The 18,207-nt window shown below is 38.7% G+C and overlaps 1 protein-coding gene across 2 annotated transcripts in view; it reads right to left on the bottom strand.

Moving 5' to 3' along the window:
- GRM5 (glutamate metabotropic receptor 5) overlaps positions 1–15,009 on the bottom strand; it is a 472,602-nt gene extending 457,593 nt beyond the window's left edge. For both annotated transcript variants that reach the window (XM_045557157.1, XM_045557159.1), the window contains exon 1: positions 14,803–15,009. The gene's annotated coding sequence lies outside the window, so the exon portion shown is untranslated. The remainder of the gene's footprint in view (positions 1–14,802) is intronic.
- Between the last annotated feature and the right edge of the window lie 3,198 nt (positions 15,010–18,207).

Below are 18,207 nucleotides of genomic sequence, written 5' to 3'. Positions count from 1 at the left end.
AACAAAGACTGATGTTAATTTTTTCATTGGTAGATTATCTGAATATTCTCAAACCTTTCTGTCACTTTCCTTAGACCAAAGACCTAGGGAATAATTCTTAGTCTCGTGGTCATGTGAATTCTACTCAGGTAAAAAAAAATGAAATAAAAGGAAACACAATTTCTTATTAAATTCAGAATGTTAGTGAGCAAACCCAATAAGAAAAACAGAACCAATTTTTTAATGTAAGAACATCAAAGTGATATGAGAGACTAGAAGTGGCATATGAAACTAATGTAGCTGAAATATCATTTATTTGTTAGAGTTATTTTAGGAAAGCCCTATACATTGAGACATACTATACACACAGAAACACTGAAATATTGTCTTCTGAATATATGCTAAATTAATTAACTCATTTAACAAAGGTTAGAGTTAATTTTAGGAAAGCCCTATACATTGAGACATAATATACATACAGAAACACTGAAATATTGTCTTCTGAATATACACTAAATTAATTAACTCATTTAACAAAGGTCTATAAACTATTGAGTGGAAGAGTCTAATGTAACAAAGATGTTCAATGATGTGTCTTGATGAGTATGATCATGATCTCTCACTGAGCACCCATCATGTCCCAGCCATCTATTCATTAACTCATTTAACACATATTTATGGCACGCATAGGATATGACTGTCTCCTGGAAATTGAATATTTAAGAGTCAACAACATACGCATGTTCCCTTTACTCATGGGCTTTATGAATCAGTACTCTAAAGGGTGACTTTAGCTGAAACCCGATGAATGCAAAGAACAAAGAAGATAAGAAAAAAGAAGCCAGTAATACAAAAAGTGTAGCTAGGACATGAAGAATGGGAGGGATGGTGGTACAAGACAAGGTTTTAAAGATAAGAAAAAGCCCATGTAGGCTCTTGTAGAATTTTAATGTTAAGCACAACAGAAGGCCATTGAGAAGATATAAGCAAATGATTGGCACGACTCAGTCTTAGAAAGGGTTATTCTGGCTGTCCATTGTTCTGGATAATAGACTGGAGAAATCTTATTAGGAGACTCTTGTAAGAATCTAGTAGGGGATGATAGTGGCTTGCCTAGGATTGGTGACTGAATGTAGAGAGAAGTGGACACAGTCAGACATATTTTCCAAATAGAATCAACTGGACTTGCTGATGGACTGGATGTGTGTAGTAAGTAGGGATAGGAATCAGCATTTACTCCTAAACCTCTAGTCTGAAAACCTAGTGCATTTTTATATATTACTAGAGATGGGATAGGCTAGTACATAAACAGATGAGAGGCAAAATAAAATCAGTCATTTTCTTTTGAATATGTTAAATTTGAGATGTTTTTGATGCATCCAGGTACAGGTATCAAACAAGAAAGCGGATATGTAAGGCTGGACTTAGAGGAGAGTTTGGGGTTAGAGATATAAATTGAAGGCCACCAATATATAAAATCTTTGGAATGTATGCAATCACCTGGAGAGCAAGTATAAATATAGGCAAGATGGACCTAAGAAGTAAGACCTGCTGGCCGGGCGTGGTGGCTCACGCCTGTAATCCTAGCCCTCTGGGAGGCCGAGGCGGGTAGATCGCTCGAGGTCAGGAGTTCGAGACCAGCCTGAGCAAGACCTCGTCTCTACTAAAAATAGAAATAAATTATCTGAACAACTAAAAATATATATAGAAAAAAATTAGCCGGGCATGGTGGCACATGCCTGTAGTCCCAGCTACTCGGGAGGCTGAGGCAGTAGGATCGCTTAAGCCCAGGAGTTTGATGTTGCTGTGAGCTGGGCTGACATCACGGCACTCACTCTAGCCCGGGCAACAAAGTGAGACTCTGTCTCAAAAAAAAAAAAAGATGTATGATGTAATAGTTCTGTATCTGTATGGGGAGGCATATATGTATCAATAATCTTCATAACAACCCTGAGATGTAAGTACAGGATTAGTATCCCTTATCCAAAACACTTGGGACCAGGAGTGTTTTAGACTTAAGATTTAAGATTTTTTTTTTCAAATTTTGGAATATTTTCACTATACTTACTTACTGGTTGAGCATCCTAAATCTGAAAATACTAAATCTGAAATGTTCCATAAGCATTTCCTTTGAACATCATGTGGAAACTCAAAAATTTCCAATTTGGGAGCATTTGGATTCAAGATTTTTGGATTTGGGATGATCAACTTGTATTATTTTATTACCTCTATTTTACAAATTTTGTAATGTGTTTTGAAAATGATGGAGCTGGAATTCATATCTATATTTGGTGACTCTATAACATACTCTTTTCACTATTCCTTGCTGCCTCATCACCCCTTCCCACAAAAGAGATATTTACAAAATCCATGAAAATTAGAATGGCCACTCAGACACAGTGTGAACTTCCCAGGGATAAAGAATCTTACAGGAGTCACCTTTCAAACTACAGGGTAAAGAGCATTTCAGGAAAAAAGATGATTCAGCACACAGAAGGTACAAATGTGTGTGATTATCTACTACAAGGGTACTTATATTGCCTTGACATACACCATCAAATTATGGCCCATCAGATTATGAAGCAATTACTGCTTCATAATCTGTCTTGGCTACACAATGTCTATACTTTCTTGATATTAGCTATGAAGCTGAGATACTTGGAAACTACATTTTGAAAAAATTATGATATAGAAATGTGACAGAACTGTGCTACAACTCAGTTTATTATAAGGCTAAACAGAAAGTCATCCCATGTGCTATCAATACAAGAAATTAGTACAGCATGAATTCCAAATAGACCAGTAGGGCATGTGTCAGAACTATCAGCATCATTTATTTGTCAAATAATTGTTTATTGAGTAACTATTCTGTACCAAGCACTCTTCTAGACCCTGAGGATTCAGTTATGAGCAAAATAGATATAAATTCACCCATTAGAGAGCCTATAAGGGAGTTTTTCAGACAGTAAACAAGATAACTAAAATATTGTACAATACACAGTAATGAACATTAAAAAGAGAAAAAAAAAAAAACAAGGCAAGGAAGGAATATAGAAAGTGCCAGAGATGTGGGAAATTTTGAATAATTTGGCCAAAGACATAAGCTGAAAAAGTAACATTTGAGTAAATAAGTAAATACCTAAAGAAATTAAAGCAGTGATTCATGCAACTATCCAGAAGAAGAACATTCCAGGTAAAGGTAAAAGCAAATACACAGTCCATGAGACAGACTGATGCTAGCACATTGAGGAATAACAAAGAGGCAGCAGCAGATCTAAAATGTGGAGAGAGGAAAAGGTGCAGACCGACAGCCTGTGTGATGATGTTGAACCTGTTTGGACTTTAAAAATTTGGATTTAACATTGCATGAGAATGTTTTTCTGGAAGGCTTTTTAACAGAAGAGGGACACACTCTGCCTAACGTTTTAACAAGAATAAGGACAGAAAAAAAAGAAACCGAGGGAACAACTAGGAAACTACTGTGCTAATTAAGGTGAGAGAGATGACCATGGTCGGACTGGTGGTGAGAAGTGGCAGGATTTTGAATTTATTTTGACGCTAGAGTGAAAGGTTTTGCTGCCAGGTTTGACTTGGGATGAGAGAAAGAGAAGAGTCCGTGAGGACGCCAAGCTTTTCAGCCCGAGAACATAAAGGATGGACTGAGGTGGAAAGCGCGGTGGAGAACACTTGGATGGAGACAGCAGAAATTTAGTTTTGGACACTTACTAGAAATTCAAGAAGAGAAAACTGAATAAGTAGCTGGATGGAAGAGGCTGAATTCTAGACGAAGGTTTGATTAGGAGGGAAAAAATGTGGGAGGTGTTAACATACATAAGTCCTTTTTTTGTAAACCATGAAACTGGATGAAATCACCTAGGAAGTAGAAAGAAAAAACAAACTAGCTCCAGAAAGTGCAACCCAGGAAATTTCAAGGTCCCAGAATAAGGAAAACCCAGCAAAGGATATTGAACAATTTTTTGAATGGAAACTTTCTTTTGGGAAGTGGCGGGGGGGGAGGCAGTGAAAAGGCAGATATGGTTTGATTTTCACAAGAAATATTATGGGTAGATGTGTATATACACAAAGACTGGAAACATACACACCAACGTTAATAGTGTGGTGAAAATATGTATAATTTTTATTTTCTTTTTTGTCTGCATCTGTGTGTTCTGAATTTCCAACTTTACTAATGTAATTTATTTACTATTTATTAATATTTTTAAGTTTGGAACTGAGGGATCTGCCTTCTAAATTTCTGCACCTGCCTTCCTTGGGACCTTATCTCCTCTCTGTCTGCTTCTCCTTGGGAGTCTACTAGTCAAGTTACATTACTCTATTGTCCTGCTATCCACTGCTTTGTTCCAATGGCTTTATGCTGGTGCTGATCCCTGATATGAAGTTGTTTCAAAGGCCTTTTGGCGAGTTGTTAAGAGTGTGGGTTTGGAGCCAAGGAGATCTGAGTTTGAATTTTGGCACTGCCATTTGTTGGCTTTGTGTCCTTGGGCACTTAACCTCTCTGAGCCTCCTGCCATTGTAGGCAGCTAGAATGAGAATAGTACCTACCTTGAAGAGTTTTAATGAGGATTGAATGAGAGAATATCTTAAAATAGACTTGTAAAATCTTCCCAGATCTCTTACCTTGCAGTGTTTGCTCTATCCTCTGAGCTCACACAGCATTTTATTATCCAGACTTTCTTATGATATTTATTACTAAGCTAATATTGTAGCTATTTACATACATGTTTTCTCTTACAACAGACTTCCAACCCCTTAAGGGTTAAATATGTGCCATACACAGCATCTGGTACAATCCTGGCACAAATTTAGATGCTTAATTAATCCTGCTGAATGCACAAATGAAATGAATTGCCTACAACGTGGCTTTCTATTCAACTACCTGAGTGAGGTTCCAGGATAATACCTCCTGACCCACTCTAGAAAATTGAACGATGTGTAATAAAACTCCCTCTGCCCAATGAGTTCAAGCAACAGAGAACTTCAAAAAGAGAAACAGGCCAAAAAAGATGTAGAAATAAATATTTAGTGTTCCCCATGACTTTTCAACATATTAAGAAAAATAGCATCATAGAACTAGTGAGGACTCTGGATATGACTTAGTTTAACTGAGACTCATAAAGATTAAATGATTTGTAGCAGACCTGGGACCTGAATTCAACAAAACGTCATCTCAAAACAAAGTTTTAATCACATATTAGTTAAGACACAACTTGGTGTCTATTCTTCTGTAATTTTCTGAGCTTATAATCTTTTACATATTTTATTTAAATGAGATATTAGTGTGAAATCTCTCTCATAATATATATATTTATTCTTCTTTGTATAATATATCATAAATATTTTTCCATATCAGTTCATTTGGATGATGAGGACAATGATAAAAACTAAAATATACAGAGAGCTTACCATGTGTTAGGTGTTTGCTTGGTGTCTCACATAAAATGACATTTAATTGTCACACAAACTATAGGATGAATAATTTATGCACATTTTACAGAGGAAGGAACTGAAACTCAGAGAGATACAGCATTTTGGCCAAGATTCCCAAGCAAGTGAGTAGCAGAGCCAAGATTCACATTTCAAACATCTATTTCTTTTTAACAGTTGCGTAGTATTCAATTATATGAGTGCACCAATATTTACTTATCTCCTATTGTTAGATATTAAGGTTATTTATAGATTTTTTTTTTACTATCATAAACAATGTTACATTTTACTTGCTTTTGAAAGCATTTCTATGGCACACATATCTAAGCATGATATTTCTGGCAGAAATGTTTCACACAGGAGAGGAGACCTGTGGCTTCAGGGCCACATGAGGCCCTCCAGATCCCCAACTGCAGCCCCTCAACGGAATCCGAACTTCACAGAACAAATCCCTTTACTAAAAGGATCTGTTATGTAAAATTTGGATTTGGTCAAAAGATCACACTCAAGCATCCAGAAGGACACATGTGGCCCCAAGATTTTAAAAGGTGATATAAGTGTCCCTCCAAGACTTTTGTCTTTAACATCATTGATTCTGGGCACCACCCAATGGTCTTTCTATGAGAACCTACTCTCTCATGCTTTTATGTAAGTTCATGGGTTAGTCCATTTCTCCATAGCAATCTTATCATAAAATTCATTCTTTATTTCAAGAAGTGTCTAGTAGAAGAAAGGAAGAGGAAATAATAATATTGCAATACTTTATTTTCAGTGTACAGAACTTTTTCCCATTCTTGATCTCACTTCTACCTTTAAAGAAGTGCTGCTAGGAATGTTTGATAATCCCCATTTCATATATAGACAATGAGGAAGCATTAACTCATATAATGTGGGAAAAAGCTTTCAAAATATTATAGATCTACAATCTAATAATATGGAGACTTTTAGTTCACTCAAAAGTGGGCAAATATTTGGATAGTTCAACTTATATGATATATTAGTTCAAGGTCCTATTTCAGAAGCAATAGAATGCTTTATTCAATGTTATCTTTCTGGATTCATAGCATAGTAAATTAATCACTATCCTATTATAGAAAACAATAGTCATATATTTAATATTTTTAAAAGTATTTTGTCCCAGGTAACCATACAGTCTCATATTATATACTAAATGAATATGAAAAAAGAGATATTGGTGGGTAGAATTTGCCGTAAATGGCAACCTACTTTGTAATCAAATTCACAGCTCACATTGTCTTTTACTTTCAACAATCTTCTCAAACACTGACCATCTTTCTGGCACAGATGTCTCTTATATAACTTAATCTCCACACAAGCAAATCACATAGCTCAGGACATTAACACTAAAATGATTTACTTTGCCTGAGCAGTAACCTCATCACAAACAGTTAGAGGTGTCAGTATTGTATATGCCATGGCTGTCTTTGATATATATTTTTCTGAAAACAAGTGCATACCACAGATAAGAGACACTCTGAGGTGTAACGATACTGAGAACCTCACAGTCCAAGGAAAACTCCATTGTCATAGTTAATCACACACCTGTGACCTTGTAAACAAGAAAGCACAGCACCTCCACTGTTTAGCCCCACAAAAAATAGGCCATATTTTAATTAAAACCCCCTCTATACAAAAGCGCCATAAAATAGTATTGTACAAAGATGAAATATATAATTTTATGCGTTAATTTTAAAAAGCTGGCATAAAGACCTGAAACAGGCTTCTGCAGCAAAGCAGTAAAAAGGATGCAATGCACTGTTAACTAGTCTTAATTTAATTACCAAGCAGGGATTTTAGACTTCTACCCATTTTGCAGCCTTCAGACGATTTCTTGTTATTTATGACATGCATCTAAAGAACATAAAACATTACTGTACATGTTATATTACCAATCATCAGGTGCTTGCATATGCGGTTTCACATTTCTAAATCTTTATATCTAATTATTTATCGATAGCTAATATTTATTAAGTGCCTTCTCTGTACTAAATAATGTACAAGTATTATTTAATGTAAGCCTCGCAACAACACTGTAAGGTAGGTATTGATTACTACTTATATTAATACATCTAGAAATTGAAGTTTAGAGGTAAAGAATCTTACCCAAAGTCTCACACCTATGATAAATGGCAGAGTCAGGACTATCTCTCACTCTAAACCCACACTCAATATAAACAGATGATAATACCTCCCAAAGGATCCAATGGACTGGTTATTTAAACCTTATGGATTAATTGCAAAGCATTCTGGAGATTCTACTTGCCATTAGATTCTTATGTAATTTCCATAAATTAGTCAGAAACCTTACAGACAAATCAAGTAAATATAGGTACCTCCGTTTCCTGGCATAATTTAGATCAGTGTTTTTCAACCATAGCACCACTGACATTTCGGACTAGATAATTCTTCATTGTGAGGGGCTGTTGTCCTGTGTATTGCAGGTTGTTTAGCAGCATTCCTGGTCTCTGTCCATTGAATGCCAATAGCACCACCTCCCAGTTGTAACGACCAAATATGTCTCTAGATACTGCCAAACGTCTCCTGCAGGTCAAAGTCACTCCCAGTTGAAAACCTCTGATTTACATGAAAGTCATCCTGGCAAGGTTGACATAATCATGAAAGAAGAACATGACCAAGAGGCAATCATCTGAATACATCAGTCCCACAAAAACTTTACCTGAAACTGCTAAATAATGCTAAAGGAGAATAGGTTGAAATAGGCTTGCCTTATTCTTTCTTTACTTTTTCATTTGTCTTTGCTTGTATTATCTTATTTCAAAGTTTAAAATTTCAATTTGAGAAATATAAAGTAAACTATGAGATTCAAGGATGGTATTGCCTTACATCAAATAAGCATAGTGCTAAGTATCCACAAATTACAGTACATGAATGTGAGGAGAGTATCCTATGATATACTTCCAAAATTCGAAGACTGCTTTTAAAATGAAATGCAAAGATCATTATAATTTTAACAAGATTATAAGATGAATGATAACTTTAATAGCAATTTACATATTGGTTTTTCAAAATCTCATTTTTTTGGTTTATTTTTAAATAAGTCATATAATAGTATATTATTTAATTCTCTGTCTTTAAAATATTCTACTAATTACCATGTATTAAAGTAAATTGATTTTTTTAATATTTTTGATTATTCCTTTGCAAAATATAAAGAATGTAAGAAAGTTTCATTATTAAAATGCCCACTAGTGCCATTGTGTTTATAAGCTTTTCATCTTCCTCAGAGCACTTATGCAGAAAAGTTTAAAGTCAGTGTCCTATAACCAGAATTATTGTGACAACTAATCATTAGAAAATTCTTCTTAAATCTGGTTTCTTTACAACACCAACAGTATCACATTACAGAAAATACACTTTTTTTGCATCTAATTCTTTCCTTTACATTTCTTGTATAGTTTGACTATAAAAAGAAGATAATTGAGACAGCAATTATGTACCATTTAGATTTCTGATTATCTTTAGGCATTTGCATGCTTATTTTTAAATATTCTTGAATATATAACAAAAAGAAATATTTGCACATTCTCTTGTAGAGGAAGAAGGTTGTGCTTACTCAAAATTAGTAGAATTAAAAAAATTGAGATATGTGTTCAGGCTGCAGGTCAGTATCTAATTAAAAGTAAGGGTTTGGGAATCAGATGGTCCTGGATTTAAATACATGCTTTGTCATCTTATAAGCTGTGGAATATTGGACATGTTATTTAATCTCTCTTAGTCTTACATTTTATTGCTAAATTCACAAAATAAAAATAGAATGCAATCTATAAGATTGTTGAGAACATTAAATTTAATGACATGGGGAATACAAGAAATATTTGATATGCAAAGGCCTGGATGGGATTAATATTCATAACTAACATTTATACACTGTTCACTGTGGGGCAAGCACTTTATTTATATTTGTGCAATTAATCATAATCCTCACTCAATGCCACCAATACTGTTATGATTTGTTCCTCTTTTTAAAAATGAGGAAACTGAGGCACAGAAATTTAAGCAACTTTCCCAAGGTCACACAGCTGGTAAATCACAAAGCTGGGATTTAAACTCAGTAAATCTGGAGCTAGGATCTGTCTGCACTTCCCGTTATACGACAATTCAGTGGAAACCACAATGCAATCATTTCATGATGTTTTGTCACACCACAGATTAAAGCAGCTTAGTATAATGGAAGCAGTATGAGTTCCAAACAAGGCAGATATACATATTATTTTTATTTCTGCCCTTTCCTAGCTCTGTGACAGTGGAAGAAAAAACTCAGTTTTTACAACAGAAAGGAAAAGATAACCAGTGCATTGTATTACTGATATGAGGATTAAATAAAATAACATATCTAGTGCATAGCATGGTGCCTGATGTGCTCAATAAGTGGTAGTTATTAAATCAAAGATGAGCCTGCACCAAGACTTTTGCCTGGTGCCCCTTTTGACCAAAGGTACATATAATTCAAGCAAGATTGGGACTGGTAAATTATAGATTTTTTTCCTTCTCTCTGTAAATTTAAAGGAAATAAAAGCAAGCTATGTCATAATGATTTTTAGAAACACATTTCAAACAACTGAAATAAATGAAAATCAAAAAGATATCTGATTTACAAACAGTTGAAAATTCAAAATTAAAATTTATATTTTCTTTTTGGGGGTTATACAAAAACATCACGAACTAAAAATATTTCTTTTGATGCTGCTCCTATCTTCTTATGCTCTCTTAATCTCTACTCACTGACTAAAATGACAGCTAAATGATACCGAAGGGCTAGCATAAATATTTTGCTGAATATGAAAAATAACACATATTTCCAAACTGCAGAATGTTCCAGCTATGTAATAATATAGTTTCAGTATATCCAAACTCCAAATGAATCAAATTACCTTTAACATATATCAGATATAACAAGAAATATCAAAAGGTAGTCTTCACTATTTTATAAACTTGGTATACACTTGATTTATCTGTCTATATAAAGATATGGATAAAATATCTCTCATATATATGTACATATATATATATAAGCAAAAAAAAAGCACAAGGAGGAATATTTGGATATATCTCTTTCTTCATCCCATAAGGATAGAAATCCTGGGATAAAAGAAGTATACAAACAAGTACAAATTTGTCATGATTAACTATTTCATATTTTCTACTTGTACTCTCACCTACCTTTTATTGCCATTTAATTTAGTTTTTCTGTCTAAAATGACATTTTTTAAAAGACAATATAGTAAGACTCCTATAAAATATGATATAACAATGGATATAATCAGAGCAAAAACTAAAAATGGCAGGTATTTACTCAAGTATTCCCAAAATCTGGATAATTTGTGCTGGTTGGATATAATATCTCCAAGTGAATTTTTCAGTTCTTCCCTGAGTGTTTGTCATGTCCATAATGTGTATTAGGAAGTGATGGTAGAGGCCTGTGTCTACCTATGAAATTAAAGTGAAGAACTCATCAAGTATTTGGATTATTTAAATACTATCCCCTTTCCCCGAATAATCATAATATGTCCTTTTATAAATGAACATTGAAGAGTTTGGTTTCTTTTGAGCATATAGCCCACAGCCAAAACACTGCCATGTGATAGCACAAAGCTCTAGGGGGTGCAATTAAAATATCTACATTGTATGTTTTGTCATGCAGAGTGTAAATGACTAGAGAAAGATTTTTTTCTTAAGAGCAATTATAAAGTGTTCTGTGCACATTTTTCTGCTAGGAACCTTGGCAAGATCTGTCCAGAGTGCTGAAGATATTTGTACTGGAGAAGGCTGGAGATTTGATGAGATGTAAACTGCTAACCCAGTGAGATCAGGAAGCAGTATTTTTTAATTCCCAAATCAATGATTCTTTTAAATGGAAGCATACATTTATAAAAGACAGAAATAGCCACAACTGATTCTGAAATGTGTACTTGCATGGAGATGACAGAAAAATTAAAGGAGAAAATTCCCTGTGCTCCACAAAGGGAACAGCACAGAGCACACCTAACAAGAGGTAGCATAACTGAACACTCCAAAATTCCTAATAGAAAGTCACGCAACTAAGAGACTTCCCCAGAAAACCCTTGCTTATGCCCCACTGGAGGAAGGGCTGCATTTAGTTCAAGGCAATGGTCCTCTGGCTGCTTCAAACAGGGATACAAATTAGCTTTGAGCGCCTCTGAACAATAAAACACCATGTAGGCAGTGGAGAAGAAAGTGGAAGGGAGACGCTGCCTTCCCACTGTTTTGTGCCCATTTCTTATTGAAAAGTAGTGTTGGAGAATCTATCTGCCTGGCTACTCAAGCTTACAGTTCAGCTGAGGCAGCACCAAGAGTGTGCCTAAATAAGCACAAGTGCTTGTTATCCTCTCAATTTCCCTTCCCCACAGCACCTGCGCTGGAGGGAAATGGGAGCGCCCAGTAATAGGATCACCAGGTGGAAAAGCCCTCCAGGGGGACCAGTAACTTCCCTCTGAGAGGTCCCAAGAGCAGTTTAGTCTCCGGCCACCGTCTAGTCTTCGCACTTGTGGGCCTGTCCTAGGTTCTCTTCCCCAAGTCGCCTTAGCCTGGGCTCACTTTTCAGCATGCCGCTCATGTTGCTGCCTTCGGTTAACTGGCAGGCTTTGTGTAGGAAGGGAAAGATAAATACACGGAAGAGGAAAGAGCGGGAGGGCTCAGACTGGTGTTCAGAGAGCAGCACTCCAGCCTGAGTGACAGAGACGTGCTGTCAGCACCACCCCCTGTCCCCCCTCTTCCTGCAGCAGGCGCCACGACGCGGCTGCTTACCGATCTATTGGGAAGAGATCCTCCTTCCTCGCTCCCGCTCCACCTTTGCTTCTCACAGTTTCCAGCCGAGCCTTCCGGTGGTCTGGGAGCACAGCGTGCATTCGAAACCATGCGCACCTGGCCTTAGGGAATGGAAACCCGGGTCCTAAGGCACGCAGAATCCCTTTCTCAACCCCTGTAAACCTTCCCTCTTTTACCCCATTGCTTGTGCCTTTCCTCCCAACAGGTTTAACCAAAGAGGTTCGCAAATGGAGCAGATTTGAACCTCCTTGGCTCTGGCCACCCGCTCCCCCCTTCCGTGTCCCCCTCCCCCAAACCAAACTGTGAGCTACTCAGCAAGCTAACAATTCCTAAATCCTTTTCTGGCCGGGGGACACTTGGGCACACAGACACTTAGAAAGCTTACCCCCTGTCGGCCGCGCAGCGGGCAGTGAGATGCGGTCTAGCTAGCCCCCGAAAAGTTGGGCTGCGGGGATCAGCGGGGCAAAGCCGGCCTCTCCAGTCCCGGGCTTCCCCCCCAAAATGATCTCAGGCTCATGCCCCTGCGCTCAATGCGCGTAGAACAGCCGAGCCGAGGGCGGCTTGTGCAGCAATCTCCCCGCTACTGAGAAAGGGGGGAAGGGGGGAAGGGGAGAGAGCGGAGGAGGGAGGGATGGTAGTTTGTATTTATAGAGAACAGAGTTCTTTGTGCAACTTTTTGGTGCCACCAAGTGGCACAGTGAGTTCCTTTAGGAACGCAGACTCCTGGGCGAATCTGGATGGGTAGACCAGCTCCCTGCAGCCAGATGCTCACATGGTGAGGGAGCTGGAGGCACTCCCAGGACTTGAGTTTTTGAATGTTGATCGTCACATCTCAGCACCTGGGATGAAAATCCCTAAATTCTAAGAATGAGACTGTATTGAGGGACAAACGGTAACTGTGCCTTCTTCAGACAAGCAGAAGAGGTGTCAAGGACCAAGGATGTGGTAAGTGCCATTTGCCTCTCAGGGGTATAGAAATCCTTGTCCCAAGAGGAATAGCCATTCCCTTCTCCCTGCAAATCCCTCTGTCCAGGCTCTGGTATATGTATATCTCACTCTCAGACCTTCTTCCTGCCACCTGAATGCCTAACCTTTAAACTGGATTGACACACATTTTCCTTGCCACCAAACCTCCTCCAGTTGCTACCCCAAAACAGGTATATGACCTTAGATTCTGTGGATCTGAATCCTTCCAAACCACTCTCAGAATGCCAGATTCCCCTGGCTGTAGGCTGGGTGTCTGAGTACCCTCACTCATTTCCACAGACTTCTTGGCATGCATTACTTTAACAACACAGCCAGAGTCTTACACCTGCCTTTGATACTTTGAGAGAGAATGCCTTGAAGCTTTCTTTACCCGTATTTTCTGGGTGTTCTTCCTTGTAGGCAGACCCTCAAACCCATACAATCATAGACACACTGCAACAGACCTTGCTGTCCCAAAATGAAGAACAATCTCTGTGTTTTGCAGATGGAGAAACTGAGTACACAAAGGTTAAGAGACTTGTTCAAGGTCACACGTTTCCCTAGAGACCAGCCCAGGGACTACACAGGGAGGAAATGAATGAACACGGTAATGTCAACCCTGACTGCCAGATTCTTGTTCCTTGTACCACCCCACTCAGCCTATTCAGTCATATCCAGCTCCCTTCTCTTGCCTTTCTCTCCCCGTCTCTCTCTCTCTCTGTCTTTCTCACACAGACACACACACACACACACACACACACACACACACACACACACACACCTCCTCATCATCATCCTTTGCCAAAGTTCCATAAAGGAACCAAGAGGAAAGATGTTTTCCTAGCTCCACTGGGAGTACATGAACTTCAGTTTACAGGTCCAGAGTTGCATGTGTACCATCTTAAAATGGCCCACAGTTCTAAAAACCCTCTTTCACCTAGTACTGTAGTCAATGAAGTGTCATTTTAGAAATGGAACACTGGTATCCACACCAAACCAGGTCCCTCCTTGGCTGTCTCTTTTGGTGTGAAGCAGCAGCAAGTGCTCTTATTAGCCCTTCAACATCTAATGGACTCGAAAATACAGAAGCCCTCCTCCCTTACTAAATGCACACCTTCCATGCCCATGTATCGGTATGAGAGAGAAAGAAAGAGAGAGAGATCCAAACGCATCCGTTGGCTCAGATCTTTATTTTTTTTGCCTCCTCTGATTTTTTTAGTTCGTTTCCTATGGAAACGAGCCCACTTAAACCCCTCACTTATGCAAATAAAAGCAAAATGATCTTCATAAACCTCCCATTGGAGCGATGCCGCGGTAGCCCAGGCTCCTGCCTCAAATTTATGTCTGATTCACACAACACACGTCCTTGTAGGGTGACTTTTCTAAACTTGCAGGACCTCGTAGCGGCCCTGGCTTCCCCAGTGCTCCACCTGCCCCCCACCTGCCCTCCGGAGTCTCTTTAGCCCCAGCTCCCGCCCCTTGCCGGGTCGCTCTCCAGCCCCGCGCTGGGGGAGGGGCTCCGGCGGCATCCTGCATCCGCGGGAACTCCACAGCCCAGAGAACGGAAAACGGCGCCGTGCTTACCAGGTGCGCGCCCTGAGCCTTGCGCCCCTGGCCGGCCGCTCCTCGCGGGCGTCCTGCGCTCTCGTAGCGGCCTCGGCTGCAGCTGGAGCGCTAGTGGCAGCGACGGAGGCAGCGGTGACAGCAGGCAGAACGGCTGCGGGGCCCGCGGCGGTGGCGCTCGCTCTCTCGCGCCAGCGCCGGGAGCACGTGCCGCACTCGGGCAGACGCAGCTGGAAGCGCAGCGCAGGGCTGGCTCCTACTCCTGCGGCTCGCGGCGGGGGGTGGCAGAACAGCCAGGGCACAGACTCAGTGGGTGAATAAGGGGCTTGAAACCTTGTGTTTTGGGGGTTCATGCAAAGGTGGCCTCGGGCTGCCTCTCCTGCTCCTCGGATCCCCTCCGGGAAGCCGCGGAAGGAGGGGAGCTGTATGGGGAGGCGTGGGTGTGTGTCACTCAGAGAGAAGCTGGGGGAGCAGGTAGATAATAAACTGCTCTCTGAAGATGGCACTTAAACCTCTGACAACGATTGGGAGAAGGGGCGTCACTCCTGGAGGGCAGAGAGAGCTAGGAAGTCAGGGAACGCCAAGATGATTCAGAGGTGTGAGTGGTTAGAAAGAATGGTCTCTCTCTTTAATGATGTTACTTATTAATAATACCGTTTTGCATTTGTCTGAACTTCTTAAAAATGATTCTTTCTACATCCATTAAAATTTCTTCCTCCATAGCAGTTAAATGTCTTTTACTTTCTCAAATGACTTTCCTTCTCTTCCCCCACCATCCTCATGACTGCCCAGGCTTGTCAAATATGCTGAGGTTATCTTTAAATTTCCAAAAGACTTCATTTCTGTCTCTGAAAAAGAGATTGGTATAAATTACTTGCATGGTTTAATTTAAAGAAAAGAAAGACATTGCAGTAATATTATTATTCCCATTTTATTTACCTAGCTGAATTTTGGGAGCTAGGTGCTTGCAGGAGCTGGATGAAAGATTGAAAGACGAGGACACTAAAGTCCAAGGGGCTGGGTCCTGATGCATGCACTACTAATGCCTGTTATTAGATTTCCCACCAGATTCTTGACAAGAAGGCAAGTTATTGTTTGGTAGTTTCAGGATTCAACAAGACAAAGAAAAATAGATATATATCTACCACATATTGTGAGCCTTCAATGGCATCTTTCTGCTTGGATTTTTGTATCTACTGATGACATTCTTAATTTTCCAAGCTCTTTGATTGTAATCCACAAAGCGAATTATAGTACTTTGTAGAGATGCCAGCAAAGCTGTTGCTGACCTTCCTGGATAAAAAAAGATGACATGGATGAGAAAATACAAAAAATGGTGAGAGTTCTGAACAAAATAAATGGTGACATGACTAAATGATTCTGGTGATGTGATTAGCTCTAATGTATAAGGTGGTTTGTTAACCCAATTGACTGGGGCATCATCAGTGAGGACAAGGTCATAGACTGGGTCTTTGTGTGAGACACTTAGCTCTGAGTATGCACAGGGCACTGCAAGTTCCCCATTCTTCTTCATCAGCTGAAGCTGGATCAAAGAACAGGCGTGAAGGGGCTGAACCTAGGCAAGAAGGAGTTCTCATGTTGGCCACTCAGTCACTTAAACTCTTCAATTTTCTGCACATATTTCCTGCTCTGCTGTCTCTCAGAGTTGTGTAGAGGCTGGAAGGAGATAAGACACGTCAAAGCATGCCAGAAATGATAAAGCACTCCATAAATGTAGTATGTGGTTTACCAAGACATATCCACTTCCTGTGCTCTTAAAGCTAAACTACAAAGGGCATGCTCCATGTTGAACAATAGTAATATTTTCATGTGAGCAGGAAAACATGAATTATACAATCTTAAATTGCTCAGTGACATTTTAAAATACAACTTTGTCTCATAACTGTAAAATGCTGAATTAGGCAAAATTAAAATTAAAAAGAGTATAGAAACAATGTTTTAAGTCCCAAAAGTAAATTCTGATTATAATTTGCTCAAGGGTATAACTTTTGCCTTAGGATGAACTATTAATGAACCAAATATTGTAATTCTTATGTAGAACAGTAAAAAAAAAATGAACAACTCATTCATACTTAGAATTGATCAAGCTTAAAACTTAAAATCTTCACTGATTTCCTTCTTTCCCTTATACATGATAATTCATCACAAAATCCTGTGAGCTCTACCTTTAAAATATATCCTAGAATCCTACCACTTCTAACCGCCTTCACAGATACCATGTTGAATCAAACCACCATCATCTTTTACTAAGCATACAGCAATAGCCTCCAAAGTGGTACAGCATCCAGAGTGGTCTTTTCAGGAAGTTATCTTAAGTCAACCCCCCAGTAACTTTCCATTCCACTCAGAGTAGAAGCCAAAGTCTTTACCATTGTCTTAAATAATCTGTCCCCACCCTATTACGTTTCTGATTTCATTTCCTAGTATGTTTCCCCTTTGCTCATTCTACTTCAGCACTAGCACTTCTCACTTCTCAAAGGCGCCTGACATACTCCCATCTAATGGCCTTTGCATTAGATGTTTTTCTTGCCAACTCTCTTCTCTCCTTCAAATCTTTGCTAAAATCTTACCTCCTCAATGAGGCCCTGTCAGTATATCCTATTTAATCCTGTAAACTCTTCTCTCTCACAAACCCAGTGCTCTTGAATCTCTTTACCTAACTCTGTTTTCCCCCACAGCTCTTAATATAGTTTAACATACTGTATAATTACTCGTTTGTTATATTTATTATTTATTGTCTGGCTCTTTCTCTCCATCCTATTAGAATGTAAGAGATCTGCGTGTGTGTGTGTGTGTGTGTGTGTGTGTGTGTGTGTGTGTGTGTGTGTGTTTCACTGATGTATTCCAAATACTCAGAGAAAGATTCTGGCAAATAGAAGCTACTCAATACATGTTTTGAATATTTAAATGAATATTTATGAAAATAAAAACATATATACTATATGCTGCCCTTCATTGTCCAAGTTGGCCACACTGATGGTAAATCATGTGAATGTTTGCAGGAGATATGAGTGACTACAGAGTGACAGCACTTTTTTCCAGCCTTGGCACACTTAACCCACTTCTTGCATTGTGTTTTTGCTTTTGTGATTCCTAGATTTAGCTAGCTCATATTCTAGACTTCAGAAGGGTTATTGGAATTCTAAATGTTTTACAACTCTATGGTTATCTGAAGCCATTAAATAAAAGATTATAAGTGGCTTTCAAAAATAATTTCTGAAGGATTTTTTTCATTAATTTAATGAATACTCATCATGCATCTATTATTGTCATTGCTTTTGTTACCAGTTCTATACAAGGCACTAAAATAGAATGATGAAAAAAATAAATACTTACTTGGCTTTAGAAAACTTGTAGTTATTACATATGTGTGTATTAGTGAATATGTGTTTAAATTTACTCATT

This window comes from Lemur catta, chromosome 7 (genome assembly GCF_020740605.2).
Source record: "Lemur catta isolate mLemCat1 chromosome 7, mLemCat1.pri, whole genome shotgun sequence".
NCBI classification, from domain to species: Eukaryota; Metazoa; Chordata; class Mammalia; order Primates; family Lemuridae; genus Lemur; species Lemur catta.
Note: the sequence above shows the minus strand (reverse complement) of the source record. Positions and strands in the feature narration are given on the sequence as shown.